Below are 23,999 nucleotides of genomic sequence, written 5' to 3'. Positions count from 1 at the left end.
TGTGTGAGAAGTGTGATCTGCCCACATTTTCTTTAAAAGGACTGCTAAACTCTGAAATCCAGTGATGAGCATTTAAATTTCACCATTGTGCCTGTCAAGGTTCTTCCCCCACTCTGAACTCTAGGGTACAGATGTGGGGACCTGCATGAAAAACCTCCTAAGCTTATCTTTACCAGCTTAGGTCAAAACTTCCCCAAGGTACAAAATATTCCATCCTTTGTCCTTGGATTGGCTGCTACCACCACCAAACTAATACTGGTTACTGGGGAAGAGCTGTTTGGATGTGTCTTTCCCCCCAAAATACTCCCCAAAACCTTGCACCCCACTTCCTGGACAAGGTTTGGTAAAAAGCCTCACCAATTTGCCTAGGTGACTACAGACCCAGACCCTTGGATCTTAAGAACAATGAACAATCCTCCCAACACTTGCACCCCCCCCCGCCCCTTTCCTGGGAAATGTTGGATAAAAAGCCTCACCAATTTGCATAGGTGACTACAGACCCAAACCCTTGGATCTGAGAACAATGAAAAAGCATTCAGTTTTCTTACAAGAAGACTTTTAATAAAAATAGAAGTAAATAGAAATAAAGAAATCCCCCCTATAAAATCAGGATGGTAGATACCTTACAGGGTAATTAATTCAAAACATAGAGAACCCCTCTAGGCAAAACCTTAAGTTACAAAAAAGATACACAGACAGAAATAGTTATTCTATTCAGCACAGTTCTTTTCTCAGCCATTTAAAGAAATCATAATCTAACATGTACCTAACTAGATTACTTACTAAAAGTTCTAAGACTCCATTCCTGGTCTATCCCCAGCAGAAACCAGCATATAGACAGACCCACAGACCCTTTGTTTCTCTCCCTCCTCCCAGCTTTTGAAAGTATCTTGTCTCCTCATTGGTTATTTTGGTCAGGTGGCAGCGAGGTTACCTTTAGCTTCTTAACCCTTTACAGGTGAGAGGAGCTTTCCCCTGGCCAGGAGGGATTTCAAAGGGGTTTACCCTTCCCTTTATATTTATGACAGTGCCCAATTTCACTGCTGACCAAAGCATCTAAAAAAGGAGGTGGACAATCATATTATTAAGATCTACTGGTGAGCAGAGTCTCCTTTTGGCATCCCAGGTGGGTGGAGCTTGTTTTATGAATGGAGTATAGGAACGTACCAAGTTTTATTTCTTCCCAATTTGACCCCCACATATATATGGTAGATTCTTAAAGCTGCTTAACTTTCCATGTGAAATTTCACAGCTTTGGGGGCTGGTGCTGGCTATAGTGTGATGTGATGTGTGTACCGAATGTTCTCTGAAACCTTCACATACCAGCAGAAACCAGTGAAGGATTTCAGTACAGATTGTCCAGGGTTTAACCAAGTCACAGCAAAACAGTGAGCTTTCCTTTATGCTTCAGCTTTTAACTGTGTTTTATCTGTGTCATGGGAGAATGGTGGTGTAACTGGGTCTCTTTTTTAATTACAATTGTAGATGAAGTGTTAGCTGTTGATTTACTTTATGAACACTTGCAGTGTCCTCTCTCTCTCTCTCTTATGTTCATTTTGTTCTTTTTGATGCCTCATCAACAAATATGACCTTATTTTTAAACACAGCCTATTTAAAATGCATGTGGATATGTTTGTAAACAAAATTCCCATGGTGAGGAGAGAAACAGCTGGAAATCTACAAATAACATGCTGAAGATTGTTTAGGGATTCTCTCTTCTTGGCTTTATAAATTGGAAATATTGTCAGCTTATTAAAAATACAGGAGTACTTGAATAAATAAAATATATAATTATGTGTGTCTGGTATGCTGAAGTGCTTATTACTACCACGGAGCTCCATTTTGAAGTTTTCAGTTGAAGGTCACCTAAATATTCCAATCCACTATACCAAAATACTTGCTTTCTAGGCATTATCAGTTTAGAAGTGCTGAAAGGAACAAATGCAGCTATTAAGTGAATTCTGATTTGTCCTGCATGCTACAGCATTTTCAAAATGATAGCAATCAAATGAGCAAAATGTATGGGATGGTGTAATTTTATTCTTAAAAGTGATTTTTTTTAAGGGAAAGGGGGAAGTTAGCAAATAAATTAGCAGCAGCAGGAAGGCATGAGAATAAATTATGCAAAATTACTATAAAAGTCAAACATCGATGCTATAATTATGATAGGAAGAGCAGAATGCAATGTAGATTTTGATGTGAAAAGGTTGCAAAGCCTGACTCTACAAAAGCAACTTGTCTGCATCTATTAACATTTAATGTTTCTATGCAGACTTTTAGACAAGATCCAGCAGTGTTTCCTTTCAGTTGCTAGTGTGAACATTTTACAATATGTTGCTTCTGAGGTTGTAAATTCGTAATGTTGTGTTTTGCCTATGTTCACTAATTTGAATTTCACCTGCGTAAATTCAGTGTGTCTCCAAATAGTAAATTTTGAATGGATCTCAGCCATATGGGCCTGATGCTTTCTCCCTATCCAGCTCCTTTGTGCACCTCTTGAACTGTTTTTTGGACCTCCATAGCAGCAAGGCATAGACAGGGTCTATACTGCCAATGCCTCCTGTTGGCCAGGGATCCCAATGCCTTTCCACTCAGTTGTTACTCCAACAGGGGTGAAAGTAACTTAAAGGACTTACCGGTATGCCGGAGTCCTGAGCGGGGGCGTGGCCTCAACCAGAAGAGGTGGGGCCTTTAAAGATTTAAAGGCCCCGGGGATCTGGCTGCAGCTGGGAGTCCCAGCTCCTTGAAATCACCCCCAGAGCTCCCAACTGCAGAGGCGGCTGGGAGCCCTGGGGCTCAGGGGCAATTTAAAGAGCCCGGGGCTCCAGACATGCTACTGCAGCGGAGCTCCAGGCCCTTTAAATTGCTGCCCACACCCGGCTGCCTGAGCCCCAGGCCCTTTAAATTACCTCCGGAGCCATGCCACCGCTACCTCAGGGCTCCGGCAGTGGGGCTCGGGAGGCGATTTAAAGGGCCTGGGGCTCCAGCAGCTGTAGGGAGCCCCGGGCCCTTTAAATTGCCAGCCTGGGGAAGCTGGTCAGGTGTGCCATACCATACTGGCTTACTTTCACATCTGTACTCAAAACAATATCAAATACCTACTGGTGAAGAGAAGCCATTTGAATTAATCATATCAAGGTCCTTAGGAGTTCATTTAATTGTTCAAGCTAAACTGAGAGAAGCAGCTGTCAAGGAATAGGGGAGAGTGTCCACTGAGTAACTGCTTTAGATACAGTCCTGGGACATTGTCTGGGACAGCTGGGCCTGGAAAAGGTTCAAAGCCCAGACTTAAACAAGGAGATATACTGTTGGCTTCCCTTTTCTCCTCATTCCCCACTCACTGGAAGAATCCAAACTAGAAGCAAAGAAGGCAAGATCCCCTCTAGCAACTCTGAGCTGCCTGTCTGTTCTGGGAGAGCAAATAATTAAGTTTGGGGAAGGATGAGAAGTCAGGGTGGTGGCTTTAAAAGAAGCACTTTTGTGCCCCCTAGTTTCTGCCTCCTAGCTAAGGGAGTGCTTCTCCAGCAAAAAAAGGTAGGGTTTGTTTGTTTTTTTAAACAGCTGGCTTACGTGTAGTTATCCTCATGTAATATCCTAGTGGAAACAAGGCATCTCTAGTTTTTATTGCAAGGTAGCTAGGCAAGTTCAACTCTATATCACCTGCCTGTAGTGTACCTCACCTAATTTGATAGCAGTAAAACTTCAATGCCTTGTCTCCACTAGATTTCACAGTGAGATTGCTAGCACTCATAATTTAGCCTGAGGTAAAACACCATTTGGGGCAGTGAAGACAAAGCTTCCTGAGTGTGCATACATCTATATACATAGTGTCCTCTAACTGGTGCTGATCTCACCAGCTGTCACACTGACTCCCCTCTCCCAGTCACAGGGTGACCAATCAGAGACAGAAGCAAGGAAAGAAGCTATCGGGGGTAGCTGTGTTAGTCTGTATCCACAAAAATAACAAAGAGTCTGGTGGCACCTTAACACTAACTGTGAGCCCTTCTTTGGATTTTTGCACCCCTGTCCTGCAGGCAGAGTGGTGTCACTGGTCAAATGAGGCTGAGCATGCAAGGTCTCCCTTAGAGTGACCTATCCATAGTTTGGAAGCACTGAGGGAACACTTTTAACCAAATTTATATTAAAATCTCAAACACAGTTTGCTCATAATCTTGATCCAATTTTATCTGTTACCAAGGTTTGGAAACAAGTTGATGGCCACTGAGCCTTAGTGCTTCCTCCTTTTCACAAATCTCATTGGCTAAATACCAGTTCCACCATGGATAAATCTACTCGTCATTATCCGTTGATGTAATATGCAACAACATATTTGCCAGTAGTTCATGATCTAGCTTGGTCTCTGTGCAAATATGCAGTGACTGGAGGGATTAGGGAGGGCACAGACTGCCTCCTGATGCTCTTCTGCTGAAGAGGTGCAATGGTAAAAATGGCTAGTGAAATCAAATCAGGAAGTGAGGGAGAGAAATAGGGAAGAAAAGAGACTAAATAGGGAGAAATAGAGGGTATGGGAAAATCAAAAGGGAGAAAAGAATGGAGGAGAAGGAGAAGAAAGGATAGCCTGAGTGAGAAAAGGAGACCAGTAGAAAATAAAAATACAAAATGGTTCTTCCAGTAAAGAAGGTCTCCACAATGATAAGTGTTAAAGGAAAGATATTGAAGCTGACTAGCTGTCAGCAGTATCATCTGCTGTGGCTGAAGTTGGAATGCAGGTCTCTGCCTGTGATTGTTCAGGTGTGTATGAGTGGAAATGTATTCTGCCATGGATGTAGAGCTACAGTAAATGTGAGACGGTAAAGTCCTCAACAACATTTTTAGGTGGCAGGAAGGAGTTTCACAGGTTTAAGAAGGCTCTTTCTTTCTTTATTCTAAAGATACCTTTCATGGCTCACTAGAACCATGATGTTAAATAAATGAACTAATAGCTTTAAAAAATTTTAAATGACATATTTCATATTTATTTTTTCTCATTCTGTTCACCACCATCCCCGCTCTCCCACTGTAAACTCCCTTATATTGCAGTTTGTGTCCCAACAAAAACAATATGGTGATATTATGTTGTGGAAATTGTTCCAAAGATTAAATATCAATTTTCATCTCATGTTTTCACAGGAGGCCATTAAAAAGCAAAACCAAAAAGTACACTAACCTCTATTTTTTAGACTCCATGCAAAGTTCTTAGTGCATACCACCTATTTGGACTTGCTCTTTTACATTCATCAAATTCTGTCCTTCGTTAGGTACTGGAAGCTAGCTCTTTATCATTTCCCCAAAGGTATTCAAGGAAAGAGAAGCTAAAGTCAAATGAAAAATAGCTGTGGTACTTCAAGAGTAAAACTAGGACAACATTCAGTTAAATCCCTAGTCATTTCTAGCAAAACTTAAAAAAAACCCTTGTTTTCACAAAAGGGAGATATTGAAATGATAATATTGGGAGATTGCCAGATAAGGGAAGATAAAGTAGTTGGTCATACATGCTAACCATTCACGTACAGTAATTCTAGATATCCAACTACTTAGAGCACCATTAAAAATACAGTAAATTCAATGTATAGGTATTGCATAAGCCAATGTAAGAAAAAAATTCAAATTTTCATACATAGTGAGGTAAATCACATGTGGAAATTCCACATTTTGGCAAGCAAATGGGCACTTGCAGTAAGCATTCAAATGGGCAGTTATACCTTAAATGCTCATTTGTGAATGTAAACACAGGAGTCACACATACAGTAGCGATAGCTGCTTGCAGAAATTTGTCTCCCCTGCATTTTATACAAGTCATTCAGTTTTGTATATGTGCACTCCAGTAGTTCAATGTCAATTACTGTTACTTATTGTACCTGATATAATTAGAATTGTGGAAAATTTTTGTTTTAGCATGTGAAAATTTCCCTAGTGCTATACAAAAAGTTAGTAAATTGCCCTCCAAGAATGAATTTTAGTGTTGCTTGTTAGAAAAAAATCATATTATATTTTTCAAAAATTTCTATTTTCTAGCTGCAGTGATTTTTTGTTTAAATCAAATATATGTGAATCTGTGCTGATAAAAATGAATTCTGTGTTGTGGTACATCATGTGAAACGTTAAAATTTACTCAGTTATTTTTGTTTAATTTTTTTTTTTTTTGTCCCGCAATGTTTTGCACAGATCTTTATAGGCCAGACCCAAACTCCATTGAAGTCAATGAAAAGACCCTTATTGACCTTAATGGGCTTTGTATCAGGCCACTCAAGGCAATCTGCGCCCCCCTTCCCCGCCCCCCCTCCCCCGGCAAAACTTCAGTGTTCTATGGATTCACTGCCTTCTCCCAATAGGCCTAGGATGACTAATTTGGCCCAGCTGTCCTTTCATCATGGTGGAAGGGTGGCTGGTCCAAATCATCCATCCTAGGCAACTGCCCAGAAATCTGCTGCCCTAGGCAGCTGGCTAGTTCATCTATAGCTAGAGTGGCCCTTGCCTACAACTCCATGTGTTGGGATGAGAGGAAGATAGAGATACACTGCATTAAGGATCTAGTTTAATAGTTAAACCATTGACTTGATTCTTTTCTTTCTGATTAAATGGTTGGAATTCTCTCAATTTTGATGTTTCAATAAAGTAAAATGGGAATTATTTCTGAATGAATCATCCTATTTTTTGACCAACTATAGAGCTGGTTGAACAATTAAAAAAAAGAGGAGGGGGGGAAACATGTTGTGACCCCCCCCCTTTTTTTTTTCAACTAGCTCTACTCAGACCTAGTTATTACAGGCATATATGTAGAGAGGAAGGCTGGTCTTGTGGTTAAGATGCTGGACTGGGACTTAGGAGATCTGAGTTTACCTCCTAGCTCTCTCACGGACTTCCCCTATGACCTTTTGCAAATCACTGTGTCTCAGTTCCCCATCTGTAAACTGAGGACAGTAATACTTCCTTTCTCCCGTTCTTTACCTGCTTTGGCTATACAGACTATAAACTCTTTGAAAAAGTGACCTTACTCTGTGCGTGCATGCGTGCGTGTGTGTAATACAGGGATTGGCAACCTTTGGCATGCAGCATACTTCCCGCAGCCCCCATTGGCCTGGAGTGGTGAATCGCGCCCAGTGGGAACTGCAATTGGTTGAACCTGCGGACACGGTAGGTAAACAAACTGGCCCGGCCCGCCAGAGCTTACCCTTGTGGGCCACGGGCCAAAGGTTGCCAATCCCTGGTATAATACAATCTAGCCCAAGCATAATGGGATCTTGATCTCAGTTGTGGCCTTTGGCCATTAGTATGATATGAATAATAAAAATGTGTAATTAGGTACCAGCATATACTGCAGTATGTGAACATTCCCACACTAACTCAGAATATTGTTCAAAAGACAAAATTACAAAACTAAGTGGCAGCTAAGTTCAGTGATTTGTGCATTGCTACCCACATGGTATGTAAACCTGGTATGCGGCATCCTGAAGAAGGTGATTAGCTACAGCCTATCAGTTAAATACATTTTTATTATCTGCAGTAATGCTGACAGATTTGTATTATTTACCTGGTATTTGGTAATGGTACTTTCAAACTTGATATTAAGATGGACTTTCTCCAGCTGCTCCTCTTGAATCCCTTGTTTTTCATCTGTCTCTGTGGGCCATTGACTCGTCCATTTTCATCGAAGATACTTGCCTGTAGAAACTGTTACTCATGACCAGTTGCAGTCTGGAAGCCATGTCAGGGAAATAGTGCATCACTGAGAGAATTTCTAGCATGATGGCATAAATCAAGTTTAGGCCTCTGGGGTTTTTCAAAAAGCAACTGCATCACATTCCTCTGTAGCACAGCTTCCTTTTCATTCAGTGTTTGGGGCTGTCTTCTGAGTTTTCATGTCTCTCAAGTGTGATTGGAATACCCATATCATTTGTGAAAGTGATCTGTTTTGTATTGTGTGAAGATGCTGCAAAGGGTCTCATGTCTTGTTCAGTTATAGTGGAGCTAATTACTGGGCTGAAGAAAACAGAACAATCAATTCTTTAGCAACATAGAACATAATAATAATAATAATAATGTGTACCTTTTAAAGGCAGAATTATATATACCTTCCTCATCTACAATTGAGGTATTTTTGTGATCATTCTGAATCTTGGCCTTGGATATTTATGTCCATGTTTGCTTCTATAAGAACTCTTTCTCTTCCACAGCTCTTATACAGTGTTATATCCAGTCAACAGAGCCTCTGTCATTGTAGTGAACAAAACTGACCTCTTTAATTAATGAAGATTACACAGAAACTAGACTACAACCTCAATTAGCTGACTGTAATGGGGGGCACTGAATAATTTCAGATAATTGGGCGAATTTTCAGTACAATGAATTGACATCAGGATCATGACCCTGTTATAGTTAACTCAGTTATCTACACTCCTTCTTAAGTGCACAGCTGTATAATCTGATTATAACAGGCATGCACAAAACAAGGAGCTCTGCCTCCTGCAATGGAATGATGTTACCATAAATAAAATAAAAGGTTATGTTTCTTTAACAATGGATATATCTGGTATTTCCTTAACAGGTATCCCCATCACCATCCCCTTCTCCCTGGTCTTACTGCTTTACAAATTCCAAGGTCTCAATTTCTGCTTTTGTCTATCATGGTAATGTGTGGAGATCTGATGAATAGCTGTTAACAACCAGAAATATGGAGAAAAATTTTGATCTGAAAAAAATTGTGCCAACCAAGCTTTAGATTAGAGTGACAGAACATCAGGGCCTAGCACATTTGTGCACAGGCATTCAATCCATGATTTACTGGGCATTAGTGCTTCATTTGTGCCAGGGCTTGCCAGGGCTGAGTCCTGACACCTCTAGGCTTGGCAGTTCATAGCCCTGGCATCTCTGGGCTTGCTGCATCAGTTATGATTTTTTTTTTTAAATTGCTTAAGCCCTGGCACCTCTTTCATTACAAATTAAGCACAGCTGGGCATTGGCAAAGACTAAATCAGTGACTAGGCTTATAAATAGACCTTGAAAGTATGGTTGTTAATGGACATGGCCCAGTAAGTGATCATTTTCTGGATAAAAAACCCTGGAAATATTGCCCTCTTTCTTACATGCTTTAAAATCCCTCAATGTCTGAAGTATAGGATACATATGCATTAGAGTTATACTGAAAAAGCTGGGAGAAATGTTGAATCATAGAGAAAACTATTTGTTTTAGGCAATATTCTTGCATTATTTAATACATTATCAATTTATTTTTTAATCTTCAAAAACTCAACATACTTTATTGTATGTGGAATAGGAGTGTATAGCAAAGAAGAGCAAGTCAAACTCAGATTAGTGTGGGGTTTACTTGTCCCCAAGTGTATACGCTGTTCCCATGACACGCCTAGGTCTTACAAACATGGGAAGTAGGAGACTTCAATTTAGGATCAAATATAGATTTTAAAAATATCTTTAAACTAGCAGGACAGACTATGATTTGTATTTTGAGTTAAACCCCAATTTGAGCAACATTTCCTTTTCTACTGTAACGTGAGAATATAGATTTGCTGTGGTAGACCTTGAAGCATAAGGTTTCTGACTTTCCCTGCTTCCACTCACACCTGAATGCTCTAAGTGGAATGAAAAGGTGTATGTTCATTACCTAGTAATGAATCTTCTTCCGTCCTGCCGCACAGAGCAAACATTCTGAAGTGGCTCAAAAGGTCATGTCCTCCATGTACAGGAGGAGTACAATTTTATACTAAAGCTATTTATAAGCTTTAGAGAGACATTTTGACCTTCAAAATACTGTATCTTTTCCTGAACTTTTTTCGTTTTACTTTGTCTTCCCTGGGCTGCCCAGAAGGCAAAACAGTCAATGTTCAAGATCCTCTAAAGCACTGTGCCTTAATAATGCGGCTTGTTCCATACTTTTATCTCTTTCACATTTGTTTTATGTGCATCTTGCAGCTTCCTTTGCCATATTGTCTCTTTAGGGAAAAGAAAAGTGGATAATGAACTTCCCATACTTGTCTTTAACTTACTGCATGTGAAACTGCCAGACAGTTTTAACATATTGGAGGATGAGTGTTTGTGTGTAATTTTCTGAAGTTATTTAAATAAGAAATACAAACTCATCCGCCAGAAATATTAAATTGCATAATTATTGCTAGAACTTGTTTGAAAACAGAAACAAATTATCCATGAACCCTAATTAAAAAAAAAATCACTCTGTGGTATTTTGGAATATTTTAAAATTATTTCCCTCAAATATGTGTAAAAGTTTGGGTTTCTTTACAAGAATGGTAGTGGAAGGTGGAAGTCTTATGAATATTTATTCAGGTGGCTTCACATCAGAATTGTGCAAGTGGCCATCTTAAAATATTAGTTTTCCCTCCTGTTTTTAACAGTTTGACATCCAATCAGGGGTTCTGGAACCATTTTTATAGTGAGGGTGCTGAGAGCCATTGAACAAAATTGTAAACCCTGTATATGATGGAAACCACTTCAAGCCAGGTGTGGGAGGGTAGTGGGGTGCAGTATCATGCCTAGTTCCAGCACGTATGCATCCAATCAGGGAGCAGAAACAAATACCATGTGTTGTAGATACCAAGACACCATGGTCCATTGAGGAGCCAAAGACATAGATAAACAAATAGGGTTTCTCTCCCTAAATAGCTGTAATACTGACAGAAAGAAATTGGAGATTCTCATTAACCAAGTTAGCATTTAACAAGAGCCAAATACTTTCTTTGAGACTTGCTGTGGCTGTCACAAAAAAAAATAAATGAATCAAATAGAGAATGAAATTGCCAAAGTTGTAAGCATCTTTTTTATTTTCTGAAAAGTATTATTTTTTATTTGTTTATTTTATTTTACTGTTATGATGTTCACCACTAAGTTATGAAAATGCTAGACTGCTTAAAGGAATTTGTCAAAAACTAAATTTTATCTCTTATTGGTGCAGGGAAATGAGATACAGACATGAAAATAGGAGTTAGAGGAAAAGACTAAATTACTATTTAGAGAGAGGATTAAGATGATGTGGAATCTTAGGAAGGTACTTTGAAAAAGCAAAGACTGAGTATAGGAATCTTTGGCTCTAGTCCTGCAGACTCTTGAATTATGGGTATGTCTACACTGCAATTAAAAATCCCTGGCTGGCCCATGCCAACTGACTTGGGGTCACGAGGCTTGGGTTTGTGGGGCTGTTTAATTGTGGTGTAAATGTTCAGGCTCAGTCTCGAGCCCATGCTCTAGGACCCTGTAAGGACAATATCAGTACCACAATTAAACAGCTCCTTTGCCTGAGCCCTGTGATGGCTTCTGCAGTGTAGAAGACAGTAAGGCCATTAGAGGGCTTGAATATTTAAAGAGGTACTATCCAATTCCTATACACTATAGATAAGTATGCTTGCTCATGTGAGTACTCCCATAAAAGTCAACGCACATATGTAAATATTTTCAGGATTAGGGCCTATGTTTGAAAATGTTTGTAGCTTCTTTGACAGCACTTCCTCCTTTCTCTTTTATTTGAGTGTGTGGCATTTTATTTTTTAGATTCAATATCTAATTAAACTGTCTTCAGCAACCACTCAAGCCAACAAAAAAACCCTGAGTTTCACTGAGTTGATCTTCTAACCAGTTGTACTCAGTCCATCTGGGGACACTTTGGGTATGTGTACACAGCATCTGGAAGCGAGCCTTCCAGCTTGAGTAAACAGACTTGTGCTAGTGTAGCTTGAGCTAGTGCCTTAAGAAGCGCAATGCGAATGTTCCAGCTCAAGCCAGGGCTTGAGTTTTCAAGTTTAGGGGGTCCCAAAGGCTTGAGAGCCCAAGCTTCGGTCCAAGCTGTTTTTAGCTCGCTAGCTTGAGCCCTGCTAGCTTGAGTCTGTTACCCGGTGTGGGAGGCTTGATCCCAGCTGCAGTATAGGCATACCCTGGGGGGCAATTTCCTAAGAATGGATGATGCTTAATAAGACTGGTCTCTGTTGGGTTTATTTAGGGGTTGTGTGCGGCAGCAAAGAGAAAAGATGAAACAAAATGAAAATGAGAATAAAATAGAAGGAAAGTATATGTGCTGTAATGTAAAGTGGATAGAAATGAAAGAAAAGAAAGCTTACCATGCAGTGTACCAATGTTTATCAAGAGTGATAGGTGAAAGATATCTTGCTACTTAAAGGAGGGTCTCATCAACATCAGCAAGACAACAGAGCCAAGTTTTCCAAAAATAATCTAGCATTAGGACAGTCTGGCCATTTATTTGGGTGCTTGAATATGGATTTAAGAGACTAACCTTCAGTTCCTGGTTTTGAAAATTTTGGCCTAGATGTTTGCAATTTAGCGAAATAGGTTAATTAAAACATATCTATCACCAAAAATATATTGAGCCCTTTTTTTTTGGCATTAGTAGGTTTGCTTGTAAGTGTCGGTTAATATCTTTTTAAACAATTTTAGTGTTCCTGCTCTCTGTAAAGCACCGGGTATCTAACAGATTAATATAAAGAGAGTAAACCCTTTCATTTACATTAAAAATCTTTACAATTTACTTTCAGCAAAAGAAAAGAAAACGTATAAAGCAGCAAAGTTCTGCTATCTCCTTGTTAGCTTACCATACTGGTGCATTAAATCTTTCCTCGCTCTGTGGAATCTCATTCCACTTACAGTCTTTGAGTAACAAATTCTCTTAAGAAAATGAAAAGTGTTCCTCCAGGATCCAGATAATAAATTATTTAAAAATGGCAAGAGCAGTCAGTGTTGTTTACTCTACTTCAGCTTTCTGACAATGTCAATTGCCTAAAATTAGGACATAAAATAAAAAGTAGTATTGACAGTATGTTTTTATATGGAACCCATCCATCAGTTTGCCTTAAAGGTGCCCTTCATGCACACAAAAAATGACAATATGATGTACTGAAACCATACTAATATTCAAACCAAACCAAACTACTGCTGAGGATATACATGATCAGACAAATGGAAAATCCAGTTGAGCTTTGCTGAAAGCATTAGCAATTTCCATACTTTTAACTTCTTGGTGTGAGGAGTCCCACGCACAAAAATGGTAGTAACTCCTTGTGTGTTTTAGAGAATTTGTTCATGTAATCACTGATGTGTTTTGTAATCTTCCTTACAATTGGCATTTATATTAGGGGAAAGCATCATTAGAAACAAAATAATGATACTTTCAAATGAACCAATTTATTTTTTAGGGATAGTCTTAAATCCTAGAGATGCAGATTACTTAGAGATACCTGGTTTATGGGAAGAATAGCTCAGGGATGTCTAGAAATATGAGCAGGGCTATTTATTGACTTCAGCCAAGTGCACCAATCAGTATACTCATGTTGCATACTCTCAGATGATTAGTGTTGTAAAAGCAAAGTTAATGTAGAGATTATGAGTAGAGCTATTTGGAAGAACCTCAGTGGAACAGAAAATGCAGTTCTGCCAAAAGGAAAAAGTTTCATGAAATTGTGTCAATTTTGCTGAAATTTAATTTCAGGGAGAAAAAATCAGACAATGTCGAAACTTTGTATTGACATTTTTGGAATGAAGACTTTGATATTCTCCTTTCAAAATGTTTTCAGTTAGAATTTATTATTTGTATTATATATTATAGTATAAAACATATTTCAAAATTGAAACACAACAAATCCATTTAATTTTTTTTCTTTTGAGGAGAATTTAAAACTATTGGGTTTTTCTTCCAAACAAGAATGAAAACTAATTGTGAAATCTGTTCTCTCTTTAAGCTCTAATTAGAAGGCCTTCTACAAAGGAAATGTAGCATCCTACAGGACTAAGTCTGAGAGATACCATATTGGCCTACAGGGGATCCTTTGGTGACACAAAGGAAATGCAGAGGCTTCTGTATTGCCCCCCTGCCTGATGTCCACTGCGCTGGAAGTGCAAATTTTTAGTATCACTTGAAGACTGTGTTTGAGGGATGTTTCCTGGTCTTGCTTGCACGCCAGGAGGCTATCAAGGAAAGTGTGCAATCAGAGTCAGAATGGAAAATCACATTAAAGCAAGGTGGGGTAAGCTGTGCTTTTCTACCTTAAGGAGCAGCCTGTTTTTTCTCTGTGTGTTTTTGGGTTCTTGTGTGTAATCGTTCTAAAGTTTAAGAAATAAAATAATGTTACATTGCTACCTGCCAGCAAGAGATGTATATGTTTTTTTTTAAATCTAACTTCTCTGTGTATATGCTGTGACCATATCATCATACCAGTTTCAAGCTCTTTGGCACTGTGAAAGGCTCTATTGTGAACATAGTAACTCTAGAGTCAGGAGATAGCAAAGGTGAGCTTTAATGCCCTAATGGCACAACCTGTACTATCATCACCTCTGGCTTGTGCAATTGAGCCAGACTGCAAGGTCTGGCCCTCTGTTTTAATCAAGGCATATTTATGTATTTATTTTGTTTGTATTTGCAGAAGAGGAATAAATACCCCTTTTTGTTGACTAATACGTCACTTACACGTCATTTTTTCAGGCATGGGTTTTAAAGTTTTTTTTTTACAGAGGCGACTAAGTAATATCCTGATTTTTAAAATATTCATGCAGAATTGGGTTATTGACTGTTACCTAGTAAAACTGCTCCATGGACTCTCTCATGAGAACTGGAACTTAGTCTTCAGGGATGGTCGAGAAAGGTGAATATGAAAGCCAATGCACCATGCCATTCAAGGGCATGAAGCAGTGTGTGGCCTTCACCCAGAGCAGGACTGTAGAAGGGGCTGAGAGGGCCAGTCAGAACTGAGGCATCAGAAATTCTAAGGATATACAAGGATCTGTCACATACACTTAAACCACGCTCCCCACAACACACCTTTCCAATCCATAATGCTTGTTATATTGCACATTCAGATACTACTTTCCTTCATAAAGCACTTCAGGGTTAATCCATTTTAAGTCCTGGGTCTTTTCCAGACAGAAATGTTCCAGATAGATGGTGTTGAATTAAGTCACGGTTATAAGATTGGACCAGATCAATTTAGGACTAAGTTAAGAGATCACCGAGTGAGACATTTCTTTTCGCTATTCAGAAAACTGTATCAATTACTTTGTATGGAAGAGGTTTCCTATATTCAAGTAGCAGCATATGTGAAGCTCCTCTTGAGGTAAGGCTGCTCAAAATACAATGTCAATTCAAATGGAAACTTCTACAAAAGAACGTTTTGCATTATTAATGGGATGTTTCGAAGATACTTTATCACAAAGGTACCAGTATGCAGTTGAAGCTGCTGCTGCTGCTGGAATTTAACTACTACACTACAGTGTTAAGTGCTTTTTTAATTACAGCTATCAAAACTCCAACTAGAGAGACCTAGGAACAGGGAAGTTTGATTAGTCTGATCAGTTAGGTGTCACCATTCCAGACAAGGTTTTAAAAACAAGTTTTAAGATTTGATCTCTGTGTAGAGTTTTATTTCCAGGCAGTCCAAAATTGTAACTAAACTCTCAAAGGTATTTTTTTAAATGGATCTTTTATGTGAAACAAAATGTTCTTTTCTCTTGGAGAAAATTCACATCAGAATAAATCATTTAAATTATGATCTACTTTTAACTTCTTGTTTGCTTGAATTCTAAACATTTCCAGTGATTCATACCTCTAAGAGAAGGAGTTTTGTAGGTGTGTGGCATGTAGTAAAAGAACAAAGATAATGCTCAAAATTAATTAAATCAGGGTTGGGTATAATACTTGATGTGTTCAGTGGTGTTATATTAGTGAGGGAAAATAGAAATTAAACTATTAATAGAAATATTAGAAACTTTAAAATGTAAATATTTCTCTAAATAGCTACAAAGCAAACCAAACATATCACTATTATACTCGTTCATGAGAACCAGAAATTAAAATTTCCCAGTTTAGTTTCACAGCTGAGTGAAGTGCAAAATATAAAAAGCAAAAATGTTGAAAAATTACATTTTAGAAATTCTTTCAGTTTTATTCATCTAAGGTGGCAGATGCTGTGACTACAAGCAGATTCTGCCCCCACACCTCCCACCCTAAAAATAGGATTCTATCTTATCAATGGACCTGATCCAAAGGTCCCTTGAAATCAGTGGAAAGACTCTCTTTGATTTCAATAGGCTTTGAATCAGGGCCATTGTCTCTACAACCATCATTACGGGGAGTACCAGCCCTTTGGGATTCAGTGAGGAACCATCTTGGATCAGAAACACCATGTCTTCCTTTAATTGCTGTGTACCCAAAGGTAGATGGAGAAAAGGAAATAACCAGTCCAGGTCATCCAAGCACAACAGTTTCTCTCCCACTGCTCCATTTGTGGGAAGAGTAAATGCAGCTGTAGTTCCTTGTCCCCTACAAAAAAAGCCTTGTCTACATGAGATTTATGAAAAATTTCTCACTATTTTAAAAACTTTAGGAGTCCTAATGTAAAGCCTTTCTGCCACAGGACTTTAGATATTATAATGCTGAAATCAGTAAGCAGGATCCTGAGCATCTGTAACTTGGGAAAGAACTTTGTGTTTTTTTAGTTTGATGTCACCCAAACATCATCCCTCCTACCTGCATGTTTTCAATATCTACAATCTTTGGTTCTTGCAGCTTGAGTCCTTGTGTTATTATAAACACATCTACATTGAACAGGTTACAGAGAATAATAGGAATGGCTGAAACATTTTCTGGAAAAAAAATCAAAGAATTAAGCACAAGGAGATATAATTAAACACAAGGTGAGAGAATAGGACTCTATATAACACCATGCATAAAATAAGATTAAGTGGAAAAGGTCAAAGACACAGGAAAAAATCAAGAAGTATTAAAGAGAACTATTCTGAAAGTTTGACACAGTCTGAAAGTTTAATTTAAGATATTCTCTAAGCGAACAGATGTTGTTATAAACTTCAAAATCTAGACTGTGTGGATGAAGAAACCTACACTCTATAATAACAGTGGATTAAAGAACAATGACACTCTCAGAATGCTTCCTTATTTTATTTACTCAGATAGTCAAGGTTGGAGTTCCTGACTTGGTCTGTAGGCTGTTGTCAACAATACAATTATATTTGTATCACTGCGGAATTTATGGATTTTCATTTATAAAAGGATTTTTAGGTAGATATCAAGGTGGAGGTTAGACTAACAGCAAGATAAGAACAATTCAACACATGTTTAATTTTCAGTATTATTAAAATGGTAAATAATAGGTTCAGTACTTCCTTTGAAAATTGATACAGATAATGTGACAATGAAAGTTAATAGGTTGCTCTATATTGTAAAAACTACATGTTTTGGTAATAATCTGAGATCTGACTGATTAAAATAAGTAAAAATCACCCATTTGCAATAGAAACCTTATCTTTCTTTGTAGGACAGCAGAGTCTTTGGGATGTGCATGTTCTTGAAAGGCAGCTGACCTTAGAGAGTAAAACTTGGATGAAGGGCAAACAGAGCCATTAGTGAAAGACAAGGAGTTGTAATGAGTTTTTGGAGAGAGGAGTGACTGTTGATAGAATAGATGGTGTCTCAGTGAGGTCATTTGAGGTTGGAGGGTTTGTTCTAGAGGAGAGCAAACATAAAAACTGGTGATGACGGTAAGAATCCATCAAAATGAATTTCTTTTGTTCCAGTGGACAAGCTGTTGGAGAGGGTAGAAAGACACATATTTGTTGGATAATTATCTTCTATGTATGTCTGTGCTAGGATTGTTCCTTGAGTTTGGCAAACACTTGACAATGTTCTAATTTGTAATATTTGTAAATAAATACAGAATTATCTTTGTAATCAATTATGACAATCAGAATATATAGAAATTAAAAGGAATTCTGTAAAAAATCTTCTAAATTCTACAAAATTTAGTATAGAGTGTACTTTTCTATAGAATTTGAGAAAGAATTCTATTAAAGTCTAAAGTACAGTTTAAAAAACCCTAAAGAGTATCATTTGTATTGCATTCTTTAGAAAACGTTTGTAGAACAAGTTCTGTAGAAATTCTTTTGATTTCTATAAAAAACCTATTGATTTAATTCCAATTCAATTACATCCCTGATTTAAAATTCCAAACTGGAAAAATCCTATTGCCCAGAAACCCAAGACAAGTAGAAATGTTGTTTGGGAAATTAGTAGTGTCAGATGTCCCATCCACTGGAGAACTGGGAAAGCTAGAGATAACTGTGTGACATCAGAAACAACAGTGTTGAGCTGACAGCCAGAAGTAAGGGTAGCTAGAGAGGCTGAGTGGAGGTGGAGACAAAGAAAACAGCTTCTTCTGGGGCAGGATGAGGGGAAAGGGTCAGGGAGAACAACTGAACTGTGTTACAAGCCAGGAAGGGACTGGGAAGGTGGTAGACCTGGAAGTGTGTGACCTTTTTTTTTTTAAAGTGTTTTATATATGTTATCCAAAATAAAGGAAGTGGAGTGGAATACATTCGATGGGGGGAAAAAATACTTGTTCATATTTACATGTTACTCTAGATATATTTGTTCCTATAAAGACAAGCTTGTTCAAAATTAGTAGATGAAGTGTTGTTACTGGTGTGTTAAGTAGTGCATAAATGTATGTTAATTATAGCAATCAAGATTTATGATTATGGAGATTTAGGAATAAGCAAGTACAACCAAGGCCAAAACCCATTTTAAGAGTGGAAGAAGTACTTATACTACAGAGATTTGCTGTCAAAAATATTTTTTCTTGGTGAAGAACCTCAATAAATTGTTTTAATATTTTACTGTGTAGCATGAAAAACACAATTTATATCACTGTATTTCCCAATCCTTTGTATTTCCCCAGTCCTGAAATACCAGAGGTTCTTAGCAGTTCATAAATGTGTCAAGTTTATTTGGGTGTTACCTCAGTGACTGATTGTACAATTTTAGATCGTGTGTTTGACGCTCAATAAATATTTTCCAAGAATTCTATGAAAGTAATTATAGTTTTTATGTCTAAAATATGGAAATACTGTCCCTTTAATGAGTGTTACATGCTGGGATAGTGGCATGGAACTTTAGTACTTGTTTTCAGAAAGACTAAAGACCCAGAATTGTTAGCTAAGTGCTGTGAGCATCGGCTGTGTGTCCCTAAGAAATACTGAAGAAAACCAAGCAGACATGAGGCTCAATAAATGTACAAGGTCTTGTCAACCCCCTGGAGGATTTTTTTTTTCCAGAGCTGATAGAAAAAAATAGAATATCAGAAGTTTCTGATGAAGAATCCACCACCTCCCTTGGTAGTTTCAATGGGGTTCAGAAGGGAGCTAGGTAGATTCATGGAAGATAGGTCCATCCGTGTCTATTAGCCAGGATGGGCAGAGATGGTGTCCCTAGCCTCTGTTTGCCAGAAACTGGGATTGGGTGACAGGGCATGGATCACTTGATAACCTGTCTGTCCATTCCCTTTGGGGTACCTCCCATTGGCCACTATCAGAGGACAGGATACTGGGCTTGATGGACCTTTGGTTTGACCCAGTATGGCCGTTCTTATGTTCTGTCCAATGGTTAATCAAATCCCACTATTAAAAAAAACTTGTGCCTAACTTCTTTTGTATATTTTTCAGGCTTAAACTTCTAGTCATTAATTCTTGTTATGTCTTTCTTTCCTAGATTAAAGAGACCTTTAGTTCCTGGTATTTTCTCCCTCTGGAGGTACTTTATACATTGTAATCAAGTCATCTCTTAATCTAACTTTTTTGATAAACTAAACAGATTGAGCTCTTGAAGTCTCTCACTGTAATCCATTTTCTCCAGATCTTGACTCATATTTGTGGCTCTTTTCTGCACCCTCTCCAAGTTTTTAACATAAAATGTGGAGAATAGAGCTGGGTGCAGTATTCTAGTATCAGTCTCACCAATGCTGCGTACAGTGGTAAAATCATCTCCCTAATCCTATGCTCTAACACCCTATTTTTACATGCAAGAATAACACCAGCCCTTTTTGCCACAGCACTGCACTACGAGCTCGGGTTAATTTGTTTGTCCATTATGACACCTACATCCATTTCAGAGTCACTGCTTTCTAGGATACAGTCCTCTATTTTAGGAATAGCCTGCATTCCTTGTTTCTAGATGTATTACTTTGTATTTGGCTATAATAAAATACATTTTGTTTGAATGGGTCCAGAGTGAGATCAGTCTGTATGACTGCCTGGTCTATCCTTTCCTCATCATTATTTACCACTCTGCCAATCTTTGTATTACCTTCAAATTTTATAATCAGTAATTTTGTATTTATTTCCATATCATTGATGAAAAAGTTGAATAGTGTCAGGCCTAGCCTAGAGTTGTGTCAGTCCCTAGATCCTGCCATATACCTAGCTGCTACAGGGGCGTTTCTGGCTGAGTGGCATTTAGCAGGCCATAGAGAAAGAAGCCAGAGCAGGGAATTCAGGCAACCGTGATGCTAGCCATGGATATGCTGCCTGCATTTGCTCTTAATTTTCCATATCTGGCAACAAGATAGGAGGTAGAAAGGAAAAGAAAGTATTTTTAGCCTGGACATTGATTGACTGAGCCTAGAATGTTCTGGGTATGGTGAATTATAAATATTTTCTAAGAAAAACATGTAATTCCCCAAGATTATGTATTGGTATACAATTTTTTCGGATGAATTAAATGTAGCAGCTACATGAAAATAAGATGTAAGGCAGCTGAACTCTAGCAGTGACTAGTGCAAACTCCTCACACTCAGTAAAGATGGAGCTGATTTAAAAAAAACAAATAAAAACAAAACAAACAAAAACAAAGAACTGTGGCCACCTGCTTCCTTTGTCCCTGTGCTTCACTGCTTCTGTTACTGCTTTATTTTTCTTGTACCTCTGATTGGCTAGTGGGAGAAAAAGAAGGAACTCTCATTTCAAATTCACAGCACTTTCCCAGATGTTTTAAAGAAACAGCATCAAAGATATTATGTTCCAGCTTCAGTTCTGTTGGGAAATTTCAAGCCCACATCATTGAAGTGAGTTTAAAATTTCCCTCCCATTACCATTCTGTGATGGTAGTAACGCACAAGTGAGGTGAGTTTTTTATACCATTATCTTTGGTGTATCAAATTACACAGCAGAAGTAAAATCCTTTCTAAAGGTACATATCTCATTTACAAATTACCTAAAAAAATCCTTGTTTGTTTCCTTGTTTGTTTCCATCCTTTGTATTGCCTCTTGACCTGCTCACGTGAGTAGCCAGTGCAGAGGAGTAAGGGGGTCTTCTGTCTTCTTATGCTCCCTTAACCCCCTGCATTATATATATGAAAGTAGGTTCATGACTGAACCCTAAATATGTTTAACTACTAACTGCAAAGTGTCCATACGAAGACATTAACTACACATAATAACAAAAACAAATAAATAAAAAATCACCTAAAATGCCCCACATTTGCCTAAGGAGAAGGGATGATTGCAACATAACATAATAGCCTGGCAGATGTGTTAGACTGAATTAATCCTACGCTGATCTACTGGTGGTCTCACATGTATTTGTATTGTGAACTGAACTCGAGTGACAAATTGAATAGATGAGCTGACACTGTAAACAAATTGAGCAGCACTACTCTTGCTCTGGTTTGCTTCTGTTGCCTCATTGTTTACCTTTGGGGAATCTGACATGCTGTGATGGACCCCAGCTCCATCTTCAGAGGTCAGTTTGGTCTAAACTGAGGTGGATTCAAATCAGGTGACTTACTAGGTGGTGTAAGTATTAAAGCTCCTTGTCTTGTTGCATAATAATGTGCTAATTTACTGCCCTTTTTAAAAAAAAAAACAAACACTGGGAGAGAGTTTGGTCTGTGCCTCTTGAAGCAGTGAACTCATAGCAATGGGAGGGCTAAGTTTGCTTAAAGTCCCCTTTATGCCCTCCCAGTTCTGGGATGCTTCAGGAGACCTAAATGGCTCCCAGTGGAACTTAGATAACTTAAATCTCCCATTGAGTTCATTGGGCAGGACGAAGCCCTTAAGGGTAAAAATCATTCATGAGTGAAGCCTTCAGGACTAGTCCCTAAAGCCTGGGTTCTCCATCCTACAGTGAGCTTGAACTGGTGTTCACCTGCACAGTAGAGATGGGCAAGAAATGGCTTTCCCCTCCTGTGCAAATTTTTGAGAGTTCAAAAAAACTCCCCAGTCTGCATCAGGCCAAAATGGAGACTTTATGATGTTTTTTTGAAGGGAGAGAGACAGAGATTCATTCCACTCCCACATAACCCAAGGGTTATGGTGCATCCCTGGGAATTGGGAGACCCACATTCAAATCCTCACTCTGCCTGATTCAGAGCAGGGACTTGAACCCATGTCTCCCACATGAGTGTATAACCCATGTGTCTAATAGAGAGATATCTCCTGAAGACCTCTATTGGGGGATGGGTAGGTATGAGTTGTGTCTGGGTCATGGATGCTAGGCAAGGCACAACTAGCTCTCCATACTCAGAAGTTTCTGGAACTGGGTGTGATAGTTTTGGGTGTGCCCAGTAAGTTCCCTGTTGCTGGACTCAGATGCCATGAGGGAAAATAGTTAGGGCAGAAGGCAGAATTGCCTTTACAGAAGGCAATTTGCACTGTGTGTGTTCGGAGAAGTTGAGCCACAGGAACAGAAAGCAGGCAAATGTTTCCTCCTAACTCGGAAACATTTTGCAGCAGGTTATTGATATTGCTACACCCTCCAACAGAGGAGCCCAGGCAGTGTTAATTATAGAAAGTGGAAATAGGAAGGGAAAATATTTATTTTAATTCTACACTTTGAATGTTTGATATTAGCCAATCCGTTTTTGTTAAATTCTCTTAATGAGTGTGATTCAGCAACTTTTCTCTTATTTAAATGTGGTGATGGGGAAAGAGTTATTTATTTTTCTATTCTCTCTCTTTTTATTTTTCTTGTAACAGGATTGTTGGTTGGTTGGTTAACTAGTTAGCTGCCTAGCTGAGTGACTTCAGCAAAGGAGGAGGAAGAGCCTGTGTGAATTCAAACTGAAAAATTCTACAAGCAAGTGGAGGGAAGATGTTTCTTTTGATTTAGCAGACCGTGTAGATTTTGGTGATCAAAGACTGTAGCTGAGACTAGGTAAATTCAATCTAAGCTTTTGGATACTCTGAGTTTCTTCTCACTGTTTCTGTGGGGACTGGTCTGTTTAGATTTATTTTTTTTCTTTATGTTTTTGTATAATTTTAATGTATGTAGCTTATCAAGTAGCAAAGTTATATTATAAAAATTATTATTATAATTTGTTTCTTTTTCCTAAGCGTTTATAAAGTTGGTATTTAAGAATTAAATTCTTTTGGACTTGATTGTGGAGATGTTGACCCTATTCAATTCTTTTTGAAAATCCCCAAAGACTGAATTCTGGGTCTCTAGGTACTTTCTTATGGGAGCTGGGTTTATGAGCCACTGGAGAAGGGCAATAGAGTAAACTCAAGCTCACCCAAAGGTTACAAGTGCACTAACTGTTGGACTATTGATTCAGCCTCTGTTCTCTACTCAATCTCTCCTACTGGAGCCATTCTATTTTGTATTTAATATTAATTGGGCTAAAGACAGAGACTTACTCTATTGGCTAGTGGTTGTGATACTCCACTGTGACATGAGAGCTCCAGGTGCAAGTCTCTGCTTTGAATCAGATCCGGTCTGCCACATCACAGCTGAGTCTCATAATTGCTGGGCTATTGGGTATTACAGGATAGAATGAGCTCTCATATTGAGAATTCTCCTCTGTTGGACCTGAGAAAGCTTTCCTAGCAAAAGTACCTAAATTGGTACATCCCCCTCCCCACCCAAAAAAGATGACTCAATATTTTCTGAGGGGGTGGGGGCAGTTTTGTCAAAAAATCCTGACCACTTCTATTGCACAGAGCTCATTGCAGGAGTGGGACCCAAGTGTGTACTGTTATGCAATGTGTCTAATAACTGTAACTTGGTTCACAGACCTAGCCTTACAACATTAAAATTTGCTCCCTTTCCTTAATTAGTTCTCTTAGTACTCCCAGTTTTCAAAAATATGTTTTCAGCTAGCTTCAAAAAGTCCTTGAAATATTTTCTTTAATGAATCAGTAATAATCGCACACTTCAGTTTTAATTAGAAAAAAATACATCACATTAC

General features: G+C 38.5%; 1 long non-coding RNA gene across 1 annotated transcript; it reads left to right on the top strand.

The window, feature by feature from the left end:
* Positions 1-1,326: 1,326 nt before the first annotated feature.
* On the top strand, positions 1,327-23,089 carry LOC140905386 (uncharacterized). The gene is made up of 3 exons (XR_012156841.1): positions 1,327-1,388; positions 13,713-13,997; positions 22,789-23,089. It is a non-coding gene; the product is annotated as an uncharacterized lncRNA (long non-coding RNA).
* Positions 23,090-23,999: the final 910 nt, after the last annotated feature.

The sequence above is a fragment of the Lepidochelys kempii genome, chromosome 1 (assembly GCF_965140265.1).
Source record: "Lepidochelys kempii isolate rLepKem1 chromosome 1, rLepKem1.hap2, whole genome shotgun sequence".
Classification (NCBI taxonomy): domain Eukaryota; kingdom Metazoa; phylum Chordata; order Testudines; family Cheloniidae; genus Lepidochelys; species Lepidochelys kempii.
The sequence above is the reverse complement of the archived record's forward strand: the minus strand, read 5'-3'. Positions and strand labels throughout refer to the sequence as shown.